This window comes from Mobula hypostoma, chromosome 15, assembly GCF_963921235.1.
Source record: "Mobula hypostoma chromosome 15, sMobHyp1.1, whole genome shotgun sequence".
NCBI lineage: Eukaryota > Metazoa > Chordata > Chondrichthyes > Myliobatiformes > Myliobatidae > Mobula > Mobula hypostoma.
Window position 1 is genome coordinate 45,567,837 of NC_086111.1, and position 18,450 is coordinate 45,586,286.

The 18,450-nt window shown below is 39.1% G+C and overlaps 1 protein-coding gene and 1 long non-coding RNA gene across 5 annotated transcripts in view; one reads left to right on the forward strand and one right to left on the reverse strand.

Annotated features, from left to right (window-relative positions):
* The window catches only part of adamts9 (ADAM metallopeptidase with thrombospondin type 1 motif, 9), a 266,041-nt gene that overhangs the window by 145,123 nt on the left and 102,468 nt on the right, over positions 1 to 18,450 (forward strand). The window lies entirely within an intron of this gene.
* Positions 18,390 to 18,450, reverse strand: part of LOC134356811 (uncharacterized) — a 106,661-nt gene continuing 106,600 nt past the window's right edge. Inside the window, exon 5 of the long non-coding RNA XR_010020437.1 lies at positions 18,390 to 18,435. This is a non-coding gene — a long non-coding RNA (uncharacterized LOC134356811). The remainder of the gene's footprint in view (positions 18,436 to 18,450) is intronic.

Consider the following 18,450-nt stretch of genomic DNA (forward strand, 5'->3'; position numbering starts at 1 on the left):
GTATAGAAACTAACTTGATATTTTATATTAAAATATGGTGCATTTTCATCTTTTTCTTTTTCTTAGCAATAAGATTTGACTGAGCTTTAAATATTCAAATAGTTTGAAGATCTGGTACCATTTGTGTTTGTCATCATTGAATTTTTCCAACTATGTCCACACAGGTACATTAATCAACCAGATAAAATTAGGCTTTGAACGTTAAATTTTATCTCTCGGCATGTTATAGCCAGATGAGTAGAGATGTTAAAAATGTAAGTATTCATTTAAATCTGATCAGTTCCAACAGAAAAACGACAGTCCACTTAAAAACTGCTGAGTGAACAATAAATTGTGGGATTAATTGTTGGTGATTGTAATCAGGGGTCTTCTGATCATAATATGATGAGGTTTTGCAACAAAGAAAATGTTGAACTCCTTCTGAACATGGGTACCTGCATAAGCATTCTTGGCATGGTTTTACTGGCAGGAAGGCCACCAATGCTTTCATCCATGTAATAATTCCACTTGTACCAAGGCACATATAAAATAAACCCTGCCAGCTTTTATTGGATGATCTTGCTCAGTTGAAGACTGAAATCCACATACTGCAGTATCAGGAAGATTAAATAACAAGGGTGAATTTAACAGCCCACCCACTCAGTTTCTGCTCAGTTGGTGGTGCCAAATTCTCTCCCCCAACTTCCTCTCTCACTCTTGTTTCAAGCTGTTTAGTATTTGAAGCATCTGCTGCTAATTGTTTGGAGTCTAGGACTTTGAGATGAAGTAAACTAGAAGCAAGGAAAAACAACATTACTACATGATAATCTTAGAGCTCTACATAAATAGGACATAATTCATTTAAACAAAACCTCATCATTCAGAGAGAAAGGAATTGTAGAAGTAACCAATGTAGAAGGGAATATAGAGAGAAAAGTTGTAGAGTGTATTCCCCCTCCGCCCCCAAAATTATATATATAATTGAAAGTAGATCATGCACCATCTGAAAGGCACAGAGGTTCAAGGGGTCACATGATTAATTTTTGCTCCTATTTCTCATTTTCTTTTGACATCATTTTTATACTCTGCTGAGAAGGGCGAGGGTAAAAGGGTGGTGTATTTCCTTGTCGAAGGTACAGGTTTACAAGTGCAACTCTTCCAAATGATGGCTGTCTTGATGTTTGTGACCCAAGTGGAAACAATGTATGTCAGGTGAAATTTCTTAGATGGAAAGAAACCAAATGTAAGGGTATTTTTCTATCTAAAGGTTAGGGTAGAATAGTTTACTGACTTATTTTCCCAGATTTGTATATCTACACAATAAGTACAATCCATTGAATTTCCTAGGACAGAAGGTGATTGTATTGTGCTTATGGTCTTTCACTAACTAACTTACAATTATGAGCAGTGTAGCAGACCTATAAGTATTATCCTCGCTTAATGCAACATACTGTATTTGTAGAAGTATCGGAAGTTCAGTGGTGAGGGGTGGCCAAAACACGTTGTAAGGGCAATACAATGCTCATGACTGTATCAATCCTAAAAAAGTCTGTAGTGACACCAGACTTGGTAAGTGCATGGGTACTTATTGTTTCTATACAAGGTTCGCACATCTCTTGGCAACAGTGTTTGATCCGTTGGTCTCGTTTAGGTTAATGTTACTTCAAGTAAAAATGTCTGCCATACAAAAGTGATGAGATGCTGTATTCAATTGTGCCACAGAATCTTTAAGTAAAACATTGAGGCTTTCGCTACAAATCTTATTTATAAAATCCTGTAACTATGGTGTAGGAATAATAATATATTTTAAATGCTGCATATTTGCAATAGTTTTTAAGCATAACGTTTTTGCCGGTGTAATAAAGTGATGGGATGGGTGGATGGTGACACAGGAAGGAAAAGCTTTGCAGCTTTTTACAAAGCTTATTTTTAATTTTCAGAAATCAATAATACATTCCTTGATCAACACATTCAGAACAAACTGATTGAATAATCATAAATAGGAGAAAACATCAGTCATATCTTCTATTATTAATTAAGTAGATACATAACTCAGACACTCTTAGCAAAATTCTATATTTAATTACTACTTAATTGAAAAGGTATTTAAGACAATGTGAAGTGCAGAATTATTTTCTGTCTCCAGACAGTCAGCCGGATGCATTGTAGCATGAATTGTAAATCCTACAACCAATGTTTTCATTGTATTTCACTAGACAAGATTAACTAATGTAAGCTCTGTTCCTTTTTCATAATGTTCACACCCAACCCCTGCTGAGATGCATCACTGAAGTGCTAACTCTTCGCTTTCCCATTGGAGTCTTGATCTCTTCCCACCAACAAGATGACAATTATTCTCTGATTGCCAAACCGAAGCCCTATCCAAGGGTGCAACAGACCCAACGACTGATTCCATTCTACTCCTCCTCCCCCACTTGACTCAGACCCAGACCCAGACCCAGACCCAATCTGTGCATCTGCTTCACAGTCCATCAATGTATAATGTACGATACTGAAGTTTTCTTTGGAGGATCACAATTCAAATGTTTATTGTCTATCTTATTGCAGTTACAAAGCATGTAATGGCACTCCACAATTTCTAAGCCTTTGTTTCCACTCTATGTAGGAATATTACATAATGGAATCAAACATTTTGAGTAAGTTGAAGCAGCTATATTCAACTGTCTTAGGAAAATATAATATTTAAATGTTTGACCAGGAAAAAAAATGAAATAAAAGAAATTTGTACAAACCACAGCAAAGATGACATATCTATAGCACATTAAAATATGTTAAAGAGATTGATCCTCAAAATCCATCGGTAAGTGGAAACCCATGGTTTTTATTCTGTGTCAGAAACTACAAAGAATTAAGCAGCTTTGTCTGTATTTATTAATTCACTCCTAGCATAGAGTACATCTTATATGTTTTCATAGAGAGGATATCCGGAGGCATACAACAGCTGCTTTGTAAACTTTTATGTTTCTTTATGTGTATTAGATGATAAATTTTCCATGGACATCCAGCAAGGCATGATAGTTATTATTAGTGGAACTTAGTAACCTGTAAATTGGGTTCATATGGTCCTAACAGGCCACACAGACTATCAGTCGTTGTTTCTGTACAAAGTATTAGAAGCATTGAGAACTTTGAGAAGAACCCAGTCAGAGAGCAGCCAGCGTAGCTTTGGAAGAACGTAGTCTCCATCTGATCACACTCTGTTTTCTTTAAGCAAGTGTTAGGCCAGGTAAACGTTAAACGTTAAACCTTAGAATTCAGACTTTTGTACGGGAAGAAGTGAAACTTGTTCCATGAAGTTCTACAAAAAATACACTAATTTATTCTCTCTTACTTCTCTTCTAATATTAGTATATCTGTGCACTCATAAAGCTACTGTGACTATAATTTCCTTTGGATCAATAAAGTATCTATCTCTCTAAAATTAAAACCAGTGATAACTTTACTTATCAATTGTCTGATTAAATATCCATTTTACACACACACACACACACACACACACACACACACACAATTTATTTACTAAGATATATAGCCTGTTACAGAATGAATTATACTGTGTTATTTTTTACAATTGCACCAAGAGTTGAACTTCACAGAAATGAAATGAGAAAGTAATGATGTGAAAGTTCACAAGAGGGCAGCGTTCATAATAGTTCACCCTCCTCTTATGTTTGTAGGTCAAAGGCAGTTCTTCAATGAGCAAGTTCAGTTTATGTGGGAGGAAAATGCCTTACAGTATTCAGAGTGGGAAAGGCATTATTTTCCATTAAGTAATTCCAATTGCCATATCTATAATGCATAAAAATGCACAGACCAATTTCATTTAGAAATGCTTCATTAAATTCTTGCAAAAATAACTAGCCTTTCTAATTGATGTGGATATTCCTCACATCCCATTCTGTAATACTGGTCAAACATCTTTTAAATTACTGGCTGACATGTTTGAGGTTACTGCAGATAATATGAGTATATGTAACAAATGAGAAGCAGCTCCTTTATTTGAAGCAGCTTAAGTTGTAAATTAAGAATATAAATCATGTAAATATAAATATAAATGTACTTTATTACACTCAAAAATAAAATATAGTGTTGTAGGTTAGCATAAATTCTGAACCTCTCTTTTGGAATTGTACTTTGCAATATTCCCATGGAACGCATCTGTGAATAAAGCAGATACCATGTTCTACAGAACGGATGCAGTTGTTATTACAAGTATCAGATTTTGCAGCATTGCTATGCTTAATGATTATAACTTCTGGTCATTTCTAAAGATGATTTCCTGTTTAACCAAATAATTCAAATCTAATTGTTTTAAAATGTTATTTAGTTGAAATTGCTCACAAGTCAATATTTTTTATAATTACCCCACTGCACAAAAAAGTAAGAAAACGTGGTTCTTTATGATGTAGGTTTAAACTGTTTAAAGAGATGTTCCTGATATGAGAATATTATAGCAAGATATAATTAACTTGGTTTACTGAAGATTATTTTAGATTTACACAAGCATTTAGGGGCCTGGGAATAACTGTCTTCTAATCTTACGAGTGGGAAAGGACATAATGCCAAATTAACTAAAGGAAAAGTGAAGTAAAATTGGGAAGTGGCTAAGTGACATTTGTTAACCTGAAGCATTTTTTTGTTTTAATGTCACAATAGATAGTCTTTTATAATTGAAGTATACTGTTTCTTTATAACCACCATCCTCCCCTCCTCACCCACTTTTGTATTTTACAGACCAGAGAAAGAGCAGTATGTTCTGCACTTCATCATCCTCCTATTTAAGGTTTCACAGTATAATTCAATTCATGTTCTTGGCAGAAATTTAGCCATTTATATTTTAAAACATTAATATCAAACATTGAAATGATTTTAGCTGATATATAATCTACAGTATCAGGGCACAGCAGCAGCAACCAGGCAGTGGCACTGTGGCAGGTCCTAAAGTACAGCAAGGAAGGGTAAAGTCAGCTAGATCAATAGAGATTGGAGACTCATTAGTTAAGGGTACAGGAGATGCTTTGGCCACAAAAAAAGATGCCAGGATGATGTGTTGCCTCCCAGGTGCTGGGGTCAACGATGTTTCAGTGCGGCTGCCGAATATTCTCAAGAAGGAGGGTGAGCAACCAGAGGTCAATGGCACCAATGACAAAGGTAGAACGGGGCAAAAGTGTCCAGAGCAGTGAGTAAAGGAAGTTGGGCTGAAGAGCAAGTCCTCCAAGGTTGTAATCGCTGGATATTCCCTGTACCACATGCTAGTCAGGACAGGAATGGGGTGATAGTACAGATGAGTGGCTGAGGAACTGGTGCAGGGGGAAGGGTTTCTGGATCATTTGGATTTCTTCTGGGGAAGGTACAACCTGTAAAAAGAGGATGGGTTACCCTGAATCCAAGGGAGACCAATATCCTTGTGGGCAGGTTTACTGGAGCTGTTGGTGAGTTTAAGCTAACTTGGTAAGGGTATGGGAACCAGACTGATAGGGCTGAGGATGGGGAAGTTGGTATCAAGCAGCTGCTGTGAGGAAGGATAGGCAGATGATAGGACAAAATTGCAGTCAGTGGGATGAGTTGAATTGGAACACAGGTAATAAATCAAAAGGGTGACAAGTGTAGGAATGAAGGTATTATATTTGACTGCACACAGTATACAGAATAAGGTAGATGATGTTGCAGCACAGTTAGAAATTGGCAGGAATTACATCGTGGGCATCACTGAGTCATGGCTGAAAGACGATCATAGTTGACAGCTTAACATCCAAGGATACACATTGTATTGAAAGGACAGGCAGGGAGGCAGAGGGGATTAGTGGCTCTGGTAAAAAATGAAATTAAATTCTTAGAAAAAGGTGACATAGCATCAGTAGATGTAGGTCCTTGTGGGCAGAGTTAAGAAACTGCAAGGGTAAAACGACCATGATGGGAGTTATATGTATATACAGTATATGGGGAATTTCAATATGCAGATAGATTGGGAAAATTAGGTTGGTGTTGGGTCCCAAGAGAGGGAATTTGTAGAATGCTTACAAGATGGGCTTTTAGAGCAGCTTGTAGTTGAGCAAACTAGGGGAAAGGTATTTCTGGATTGAGTGTTGTATAACGAGCCTGATTTGATTAGGGAGCTTAAGGTAAAGGAAACTTCTGGAGGCAGTGATCAAAATAGGAGAGAAAAGATTAAATGTGAAGGTAAGCTAGCCAATAATATAAAAAAGGATACCAAAAGATATTTCAGATATATAAAGAGTGACGAGAATTGGACTGCTGCAAAATGACACTGAAGGGTAGTAATAGGGAACAAAGAAAGGGCGGATGAACTTAATGAGTACTTTGCATCAGTGTTCACTATGTAAGACACTAGCAGTATGCCAGAATTTCAAGAGGGTCAGTGGGCAGAGGTGAGTGTAGTTGCTATTACTATGGAGAAGGTGCCTGGAAAGCTGCAAATTCCTAAGTCACCTGGACCAGATGGGCAACACCCCAGGGTTCTGAAAGAGGTAACTGAAGAGGTTGTAGAAGTATTAATAATGATCTTACAAGAATCGCTCAATCCTGGAATAGTTTCAGAGAACTGGAAACTGCAGATGTCACTCCACTCTTTAAGAAGGGAGGGAGGCAGATGAGAAGAAATTATAGGCTAGTTAAGCTGATTTCAGTGGTTGAGAAGATGTTGAAGACCATTATTAAAGATAGCATTTCAGGATACTTGGAGGCATATGATAAAAGAGACTAAAGTCAGCATTGTTTCCTTAAGGGGAAATCTTTCCTAACAACTTTGTTGGAATTCTTTGAGGAAGTAACCATGATTGTCAAAGAAAAGTCAGTGGATGTTATTTATTTGGATTTTCAGAAGGGCTTTGACAAGGTGCCGGACATGAGGCCTCTTGAGAAAATTAGAGTCCATGATATTACAGGGACGATATTAGCAGATTGGATGACTGGCAGGAGGCAAAGACTAGGAATAAAGTGAGCCTTTTCTCGTTGTCTGCCAGTGGCTGGTGGTTCTTCCTTAATATTGCTTACCATGTCACTTATTCTTATTCCAACAGCAAACTTGAAGTCACACATCTGACAAGTTCTTGCAGGACTCTGAGTCAAATCTTGATCATTAGCTCATTATTTAACACGGTTGAATTCAATAATAATCAACATTCAAATCTTATTTCACAGATGCAATTTCTTTTCCTCTCTCCCCTCCTCTTCCCACATTTAGATTTCATTCACCTCTTCCTTTTTACATTTTTTAATCATACCTTAACAACCCTCTTTCACCTGGCACCAGTACTTCTGTCATTCAGATTCCCTGATCTCTATCCTATCATAGATCTTTCCCTCAATTCTTACCACTCCCCCGCAAACACATCCTACCCAGCGCTTTCTCTTCATGTAAAATTTACTTCTCGTTGTTTCCAGTTCTGATGAAAGGTCATTAACCTGAAATGTTACCTGTGCTTCTTGCTCCACAAGTGCAGTCTGATCTGTCAAGTATTCCCAGAAATTTCTGTCTGTATTTCAAATTTCAAACTCTATAGTATTTTGCGTTTTGATTTCTCCCCTCACTCAGTCAGTCTGAATTTCCCAGTCAGATCAATAATTTACTTTTGTTTCCAACACTGCACCTACTTTGTGCAATAGTACACCATCTGTAGTTGGAGGTCCAAAATTACACATGGTATTACCATCTGCCACTGAAATAAAATCGTATGCAAATTCTTTATTACTTGTTTGCATTTGTGTTCAAAACCTGAATGCATTAAACTTAAAATCATGCTGCTCTTTTCTTCGTAGATCATTCAGCCCAGCATCTTGTATTCCAGAGTGAAGGTGATGTTTACTAGGTTATTACAATGAACCTGATTGTAACTTCACTCTCTGCCAAGGTCATGGATCCGAATTACTTTGTTTTTGTTTTAACTTCATAGTGATAGTTTTTGGGTCAAAGAGGGGAGCTAGGGGATCAGGTTAGGGTTTATGGACATGGATGTGACGTCAGGCCAAAGTCTAGGCCACGGGTCCGCACTCCACTTTTGAAGGCTAGTGACATGATATGTGGCGGAGGACCTCCGTGGCTGGATGTCAGGCTAGGAAGTGCTGTGGATAAAGACCAGCAAGGACAAAAGTTGGTACACCACCCCCCCCCCCCCAGGTCGACAGGTCCTGGATCAACGGTCCTTGCGGGCAGGAGGCATAAGGGCCGGTGACCTCCTGGATACACAAGTCAGTGAGTCCAGAGTTCGTGGCCTGCAGTACGTGGTTCTGAATCCGTGAGTCTGGAGTTCGAGGCTGGGAATTCAGGGTCACTGGTAATCCTGCATTGATACCGAGGATAAAAATGCAAAGGTCAATCAGAAGCCTGCAAACTGAGGCCCCTTGACCAAAGTCCTGGTTCTGTGAGTCTATGAGTCCACTTGGGAAGTCGAAGCCCCTATGTAAAAGAATTTATGAGTCCACTTGAGGCCCAAAGGCAGTCTGTCCTGGGCTATGTGTGTGTGTGAGAGAAAGAGAGAGAGTAGGTATGAGCGTGGGTGTTTCTGTTCTGTTGCTGTTGCTTGTGTTGTTCTGCTAAACATTGGGGACATACTATGCTGGCACTGGAATGTGTGGTGACTCTTGCGGGCAGCCCCCTCACATCCTTAGATTGTGTTGGTTGTTAACGCAAATGACACATTTCACTGTATGTTTTGAAATACATGTGATTCCACTGAGTTTTTTACTTTAGTCCATTGTAAACCAAGGCCTTCAGATGCTGACTGATTAGCACTACTCATTTGCTTCTCAGTAATTCTCAGACCTCTGCACTTGTAGAGTGATAGGCAAAAGCATGAGATATGTTGGAGATCAGCTGGGAGCATATAGACTGTCTTCTCTGTTTCTTCTGTTCAGCCGAGCAGCAGAATATTATTGTGCCGACAAGGGAATGTGAGCGCTTTTCACATCCAGCCATTTGCTTTATCCCAGGAAGTGCTGCCAATGAAATAGTGACTCAATAGTGAATTTATATTTTACTTTTAAATACTTTTTAAACTATTTGTATCTACTTGATCTGTTTTGGAATGTTAGTCAGGGCATTCTGGGACTGGGGCTTCAATGCCCCTGTTGGATGCTACAGCTCAGCTTGACTGTCCTTCTGTATGCAGAAAATGTATAGGTGCTTGAATTGAATTGACTTTGTTTCCTACATCCTTCACATACATGAGTAAAATCTTTATGTTACATCTCCGTCTAAATGTGCAATGTGCGATCATAGTAATTTATAATAAATGGAACAGTCAATGTAATATAGAGTACACTCAAGTCAGTGTGAGTTCATCAGTCTGATGGTCTGGTGGAAGAAGCTGTCTCAAACCTGTTGGTCCTGGATTTTATCCTGTGGTACCGCTTCCTGGAAGGTAGCAGCTGGAATAGATTGTGGTTGGGATGACTCAGGTCCCCAAAGATCCTATGGGCCCTTTTTACACACCTATCCTTGTAAACGTCCTGAATCATGGGAAGTCCACAACTACAGATGTGCTGGGCTGTCCGCACCTCTCTCTGCAGAGTCCTGCGGTTAAGGGAGGTACAGTTCCCACACCAGGCAGTGATGCAGCCAGTCAGGATGCTCTCAACTGTGCCCCAGTAGAAAGTTCTTAGGAATTGGGGGCCCATATCAACCTTCTTCAACCGTCTGAGGTGAAAGAGGTGCTGCTGTGCCTTTTTCACCACACAGCTGGTGTGTACAGACCACGTGAGGTCCTCGGTGATATGAATGCCAAGGAACTTGAAGCTGTTTATCCTCTCAACCCCAGATCCATTGATGTCAATAGGGGCTAGCTCATCTCCATTCCTCCTGTAATCCACAACCAGCTCCTTTGTTTTCGTGACATTGAGAGAGAGGTTGTTTTCTTGCACCACTGTGTCAGAAAGATGACTTCTTCCCTGTAGGCCACCTCGTTATTGTTTGAGATAAGGCCAATCAATGTAGTGTTGTTGGCAAACTTAATTAGCAGATTGGAACTGCGGGTGGCGATACAGTCATGGGTATACAGGGAGTAAAGGAGGAGACTCAGTATGCTGCCCTGAGGGGCTCCTGTATTGAGATTCAGAGGGCTGGAGGTGAGGGAGCCCACTCTTACAACCTGCTGGCAATCTGACAGGAAGTCCAGGATCCAGCTGCACAAGGTAGGGTCTGCTTGTGGACAGCAGAGAGTGTAACAAGGCTTGCCTGATCTGGTCCTTTATACTGCAACATTTTGAAAGAGCTCATCACTTTTGTTATATTCTGTGAACATGTGGTGTTGGAGGAATTTTCCAGCAGGAGTTTCCGAGTGCCAGCAGAACATCTCCCGATCCTGGGATGATCTCTTTGCTTTCACAAATGACTAGTAGAAACCAAAGACTGAAGCTGTAAGAACTTTCTGTCAGTGAAACCAAGCAGTTAATTGAAATTAAAATTTAAAAATGGCTGAGAAAAGGCCATTTTAAACGGGAACAGATTGAGTTGTATTTTTTATTTTATAATATTCTTTATTAAAAAAATAGATGGCTTATAAGTGAGTTTGCTGACTACAGCTAATGGAACCGGATTAACAATTGTTTGAATCCGAGCCATCTGGGCTTTTGACTCACTACATCTATCATAATACTAGCAAACCAAACTAATGAAAAATACAATTGGATCTCAAAGTGCTGCAGACCCCAGACTGAATCAGTTTTCCTCAGCATTGTATGGATGCAGGCTGCCATTTTCTGTATACACATTGATTAAATTGTTTGGTGGTTCAAAAGCAAAATACTGTACTTAATGTGAATTGGGAAAAAAAAACAGAAAATGCTATATATACACAAAAGATTAAACAGCATCTGCGGTGAAAGAAATGATTTACATTTCAGATCAACAACCTTTTTTTTAGAAAACTCTTAACAAGTTCTGTTCAAATTTAGTCCCCTTGATATTTGCTTCAGTACACATAAAACACGGAACGGCACAGTACCATAGCCAGCGGTCACTGATCAGGGTTCAACCCCTGCCACTTTCTGTAAAGAGTTTGTACATTCTCCCTGTGACCAGGTTGGTTTCCTCCGAGTGCTCCAGATCTCTCCTACATTCCAAAGACATTTGGTTAGGGTTAGTGAGTTGTGGCCTTGCCATGTTGGTTCCAGAAGTGTGGTGATACTTGGGTGTTGCTCAGCATGATCTTTGCTGCAAACAACACATTTCACTTTCAATATTTCAATGTACATGGACAAATAAAACTAATCTTCATTTAAAAAGTTACGGCAGAATTGATTGCACATTTTAGTGATCTAATTTCAGAGGAAACGTCATACTGCTGATTACATTTTGAGCAACAAACATTCTCAGCTTTTTTCCTGAGGTAAAGTTAACATAATTACATGAAAGATAAAGATTGTTTGGCCAAACTGTTGTTTTTTTAAAGAAGAAACACCCACCTATCACCCGGTAGCATTCAGATTGACAGTGATGAAATGCTTTGAGAGGTTGGTCATAACTAGACTGAACTCCTGCCTCAGCAAGGACCTGGACCCATTGCAATTTGCCTATCACCACAATAGGTCAATGGCAGATACAATCTTAATGGCTCTTCACACGGCTTTAGACCACCTGGACAACACAAACACCTATGTCAGGATACTGTTCATCGACTGTAGCTCAGCATTTAATACCATCATTCCTATAATCCTGATTGAGAAGTTACAGAACCTGGGCCTCTGTGTTTCCCTCTGCAATTGGATACTCGACTTCCTAACCGGAAGACCACAATCTGTATGGATTGGTGATAGCATCCCCTCCCCACTGATGATCAACACTGGTGCACCTCAGGGGTGTGTGCTTAGCCCACTGCTCTACTCTATATACCCATGACTGTGTGGCTAGGCATAGCTCAAATACCATCTATAAATTTGCTGATGATACAACCATTATTGGTGGAATCTCAGATGGTGACGAGAGGGCATACAGGAGCAAGATATGCCAACTAATGGAGTGGTGTCACAGCAACGACCTGGCACTCAAAATCAGTATGATGAAAGGGCTATTGTGGACTTCAGGAAGGGTAAGACGAAGGCACACATACCAATCCTCATCAAGGTATCAGAAATGGAGAGAGTGAGCAGTTTCAAGTTCCTTGGTGTCAAGATCTCTGAGGACCTAACCTGGTCCCAACATATCGATGCAGCTATAAAGAAGCAAGACAGCGACGATACTTCATTAGGAGTCTGAAAAGATTTGGTCAACAAAAACTTCTATAGATGTACTGCGGTGAGCATTCACAGGCTGAATCACTGTCTGGTATTGGGGTGGGGGGAGGTACTGCACGGGACTGGAAGAAGCTGCAGAGGGTTGTAAATTTAGTCAGCTCCATCTTGGGTACTAGCCTGCAAAGTACCCAGGGCATCTTCAAGGAGCGGTGTCTCAAAAAGGCAGCGTCCATTATTAAGGACCTCTAGCACCCAGGTCATGCCCTTTCTTCATCATTATCATCAGGTAGGAGGTACAGAAGCCTGAAGATACACACTGAACAATTCAGGAACAGCTTCTTCCCCTCTGCCATCTGATTCCTAAATGGACATTGAATCTTTGGACATTACCTCACTTTTTTAATATATATTATTTCTGTTTTTTGCACGATTTATAATCTATTCAACATACATATTCTACAATTGATTTACTTATTCTATATTATATTATTTTGTTTTTTCCTTCTATATTATGTATTGCATTGAACTACTGCAGCTAAGTTAACAAATTTCAGGACACATGCACGTGATAATAAACCTGATTCTGATTCAGATAAAAGGGACTGATGAATTTGCTTGACTTTGTTTTCCCGAAGATCTTTAATACAATGCTCTATCAAATAATGTTGTTGTAGGAAGTGATGTGTTGGGATAGATAGATGAATGCTGTCTAACAGGAAGCCGAGAGTAACAAGAAATCGTCATTTTCTTTTTGGGAAGTTGGAACAAGTCATGTATCACAAGGCACTGATTTAATGAGAAGCTACTAGATCAAAGCCATGAAGATACTGTTGCTAAATTTGCTGATGACAGTGTAAATTAGTAATGTGCGTAAAGGACACAAGGAGGTATAAGAGGGATGATATAGTGATCATGTGAGTTAGGCAAGCATGTAAAGATATGGCTTATGGAGTATAGCATGGGAAAATAAATTCTCCATTTTATCTGGAAAACTATTATCTAATTGACAAGAGGTTGCAGAGCTTTGAGATGCAGAGGTATCTGGGTGTCCTTAGTATGATTCACCAAAGGCAATTATGCAGGAAAGCCAGCTGAATGTTGTTGTTTATTGCAAGGGGGAATTGGATATTAAAGCAGGGAGGTTTTGCTTTGATTGTAAAGGGCACTGGTGAGATCAGATTTAGATTATGATGAACACTTGGTTTCCTAATTTCAGGAAAATATAAAGGCATGAAAAGTTCAGAGGAGACTTTTTATATTTCCTAATAATGTGAAGACATTCAGCCCATCAAGTAATGTCAGCTTTCCCATTCTTATTTTGCTCTGAATTACTCTCTCCCTTGTATATCCATTTCTACCCCATGATTCTTGTTCCAATATGTATTAGCTAATCAACATTAAGGGAAGAAAATTGAGCACTCAGTGGAAATCCACGTAATCACAGGAGGAAGATGCAAATTCCACACAGATGGCACTGGAGGTCGGAATTGAACCCAGGTCACAGGTCACAGGTCACTGGTCACTGGTGCTGCAAGACTGCTGCACTAAAATGCAGTGCCCATTTACTGAACTGATACATTTACTCAATGTTCAGGTAAAATTTATTATCGGAGTACATACATACATGTCACCACATACAACCCTGAGATTCTTTTTCCTGCGGGCATACTCAGCAAATCTATAGAATAGCAACAGTAAACAGGATCAATGAACAACAGACTGTGCAAATACAAATGTGAATAAATAGCAATAAATAACGAGAATATGAAATAGGATAAAGAGTCCTTAAAGTGAGATCATTGGTGTGGGAACACCAGAAATAGAATGAGTGTAGTTATCCTCTTTTGTTCAAGAGCCCGATGGCTGAGGGGTAATAACTGTTCTCGAATCTAGTAGTGCAAGTCCTGAGGCACTTATACCTTGTACCTAATGGCAGCAGCGAGAAAGAGGAAGGCCTGGGTGGTGATGGACGATGGTTGCTGCTTTTCTATGGCACTGTTTCATGTAGATGTGCTCAATGGTTGGGTGGGCTTTGCCCATGATGAACTGCACCAAATCCACTCCCTTTTGTAGAATTTTCCACTCAGAGACATTGGAAATGACATTGTGAAGTTAAGTTTACTATTAGATCAGTGATGATTGTACTAAGTGGTGTAGAGTACTCAAAGGTCAAATGTCTCCTAATTCATTTGTTTGAATTACTCCAAATGGTCTCTGAGAAGAATGAGACTATCAGGGAGGCATGTTTGGAGGAACCCAAGCATGAACCTCAGTGGAAGACATAATTTGATCTGAAGTCTTAAAAGTTGACACATCCAGAATTCAATAAGGAAGCAGCTCAATCCTAGCCTCCTAATATTTGATGCTGTTTGAACAAGCGTCAAATAATAAGTTAAAATTCCAAATTACAGTCATAGCTCTGATGTTACAACTGGTCTACTGTGTAACACATGCAGACCACACAAATATACAACAAACTTCAAAGGTGTCCTATTTTTACAGCTTGCTCTCTTTTATCATTCTATAATTTGTTTAGTCTTCCTTAAACTATAATTATTTTTAATATCTTATTCTGCTTGCTAAATCACTCATGTGAATCCAATCGTAAGCTTTAACATTTACAATGATATGATCTAAAATATAATATTTAACTCACTCACAAAATTTTATTGCAACATAACAAAGATATGAGGTAGGAATGGCCCAGATAATATTTTGTATCACTGCTGAATAGCCAGACAGACATTATACCTGTACTAGTTACGAAACTTAGCTAACTTTTCTAGTAATCAAGAAAATATTGGCGATTACATTCTCCGATTTATCAAAAAGTAAATATAATGCAGTATAGTACCTATAACTAGAAATTAAAAGGTGAAATAATAGTTCTACATGGGAACTGTTAACCTTAATCCAATGAAAAATTAAAATTAACAACTTACCTACTTTCTGAAGTATTTTCCTTGGACAATGTTACTGGAAATTATGATGATACTCACCCTCCTGTTGTGCTGTTGAGGAAGGTGGATTTGTGGACATTTTTTTTTCAGTTTTCTCTCTTCCAGATGTTGTAAGTTCTTTGTTTCCCAAAAGTCTGTTTACATCTTGAATGGATTGAGAGCTTTTAATGAGAGATGTGGTTATGTTTACCTTGCACTGTCTGGGGTGCCAAATTAGCTGCATAAGACAGTGCAGCTCTGTGTGTAATTTCCATTTTAATCAAGGAAAATACTCCTTGTATTGTGTAGAAATGCTTTTTAAAAAAACTTGAAAACTTTCTATAACAGAAGGAGATGGTCAGATATGTCAATGTAAAGCAGATCATAAAAATGGAAAGACTGGGTGGGTCAGATTTCGACATCCGGAGAAGGTTGTAGAACAAGTAACTTTCTAGTCATAAAGGAATTCAAATGCAATAATGTGCATTTTATCTGAGGTCCTCTGGAACTAGGAACCAATGTATGTTAGTCAGGACTGAGATTTTGGTTGACCGTGATCTTATAGACGATGGGATTTGGGCACAAGCATTCAGAATTGGGTGTCATTATAGGGTGTAAAGTTGGAAATAGAATGTCTACAAGTTTGTATAAGACGCAGATGATATGGGGTTTGGAACTTGGCTCGGTAGAAAATGAACTGAAACAAGAGTTTGAGCTGTCTTCTTCAGACAAAGTCAAAGACAATTACACAGGTTTGGTGCAAAGGATCAGTTAATCTAACCTAATTACTGTAACATCTGTAAATTGTGGCTGGTTGGATGATTAGCACCACAAATGAAGAGGGAATGCCAAGAAAACTGAAGGAGAGATAATGCTGAGTGCCTTCAGGAAGTATACAGGAACAAGGCCATTTCAGTAGATGCCGTTGCCCAAGGGCATGCTGTGGGTAAGGAAGAGAAGAGGGCCAATGGAAGAGTACTTGGGAAAATCCCCGTGGTGGGATGTGAAGGGAAGCTGTGGCTGGAGTGGAGCTGTCTGTAATAATTGTGAAAGAATACCAGTTAAGATTCACAGAGCTGCACTGTGCAGGAGAGTGGCAGAGGAACAAGATGTGGTTATCTGTGTTGAAGATACATTACTAGATAATAGTCTATCACTTCAGTCAGAGAGGCTCTTATTCATAATTTTCCTTGGGGTCATTTCAGGTCTGCGGGAGGAGTAGCGGACTGATTAGAGGGATTCTGTGTGTGGCAAGATTTTATATCTAGCTGTTGAAGAAAGATAACAGTTGGCATTCAAACAATCTTAAATTCATTTAAGGCAACATTAATGGGGAGATACAGATCTGTTGGGTGCGCATTAAAGCTGCCTTCCATCATGTGTGGTAATTAACTTTAAACCCTTGTGTGCTGCCCAGAGTAAGCTAGCAGGATTCCCTTCAAGTGTAAAATTACCTTCTGCCTCCCATTTTTTCCTAATAAGTTCAAAACAATTATAAAAACAAATTCATTCACCCGCTGGGAGAACTGTTACAATATCACATTTAATTCTCATTTAATATGTAGCTGCTCTCCACCAGCATGTAATGTATGCTCTTGGCAAAGGATAAGTGACAATGGTATTTCATATAAATGGAAGACATTATCATTTTATCTTAGAATTGACCGAAGAATAGGTATTTGTTTAAGAATCACAAAATATTGAAGTTCCCAAATAAATACTACAGGTTACATTTAAAAGGGGAGGATGATGCTAAACCCAACCGATGTCTATAGATATAATGTCCTTTTTTGTTGGGTTTGGCTAATTCAGGTTAGTTCCTCATCACTAAAGCCAGAATATTGTGTGGTCCCATAGTCTTTGCTTCTGGCATTCCACACCCTCCTACGTTTAGTTGTCCAACACTATTCCCGTCACGTAATTCCAATACAAATAGTCCCTCCATTGAACATTGATTCTTGGATTACGACCCCTAGTGCTTTTTAGAAGCAGCTTAATGACAAGAATTCAGTAAGAATCATAGAGTTCCACAACACCGAGGCAAATCCTTCAGCCTACCAAGCCCTTGCTGATCATTAAGAACATATCTATAGTGATCCATTTGCTGGCACTTAATCTGTAGCTTACAATGGCTTGGCAATTCACATTTTTATCCACATTCTTCTTAAATGTTTTAAGAGTAGAGCATAGGAAAAAGAGGGGAGATTTGATAGTGGTATACTAAATTATGAGAGGTACAAATAGGGTAAACATGTGTAGGCCTTTTCCACCTAGTTTGGGTCATGGCTTAAGGGGAACATGAGGGGGAACTTCCTCACTCAAAGGGTGATGAGAGTGTGGATGGAGCTGCTGGCGGATGTGGTGGATGTGGGTTTGATTTCAACATTTAAGAGGAATTTGGATATATGAATAAGAAGGGCATGGATGGTACTGGTGCAATTCAATGCAACTGGACAGATTAATAGTTTGGCACATACTAAATGGGCCGGCAGACTTGTTTCTGTGCTGTAGTGTTCTATGACTCTATTCTAGTACTTGCCTCCGCTATGTTCTCATGTGGTGCAAACCATTCTGCATTCATCTAAAGAATGAAAAAAAAAATCATCAGAATTATATTATTATCCCCTCTAAATCACTTATCCTCATCTTAAACCTACATCCTTTGATCATGACATCTTTGCTTCTGGGAACTAGCTGCCTTCATACTTTTATATACCTCTCAGCTGCTTTGCTCCATGTAATTGTCTGTCCAGTCTCTATTTATAACTAAAGCATTCCTTCATAAGCAAAATCCTGATGAATCTCATTTGCACCCTCTCCAGTACAATTGCATCCTTCCTGTAGTATTATGGCCAAAACTGAAAAGCTAATTTCAGAAATAGCCTAACCTATATTTTATAAAGCCATACCGTGACTCCCTGTTCTGGCCAATGAAGGCAAGCACTCCACTTGCCTTCTTCACCACTCTAAGTACCTCTACTGCCGGCTAGAGATCCTTGGACTTCTACATGAAGGTCCTTTTGTTTCAAAATACTGCCTGCAATTCATAGTATCTCTCTGTCTCTTATTATTGTTTCAGTTTTGGATCTTATTTGTCAGATTGCCTTAGGTCCATGGCTCTAGCCTTTTGGATCTCTGCCCTATTAGCAGTTAACTCCAACTACCACTCACTCCTACACCTTCCTCGCCAGCATGTGGTGCCTCACCTTGTGTTTACTTACCTCACACTGTGTTACTGCTAATGCTTGCTCTGACAAGGGTTCTGATGGTCAATGCTCCGTTGTTATTGAATTTCAGCTGTTGGCCTCTTAAAAAGAATCAG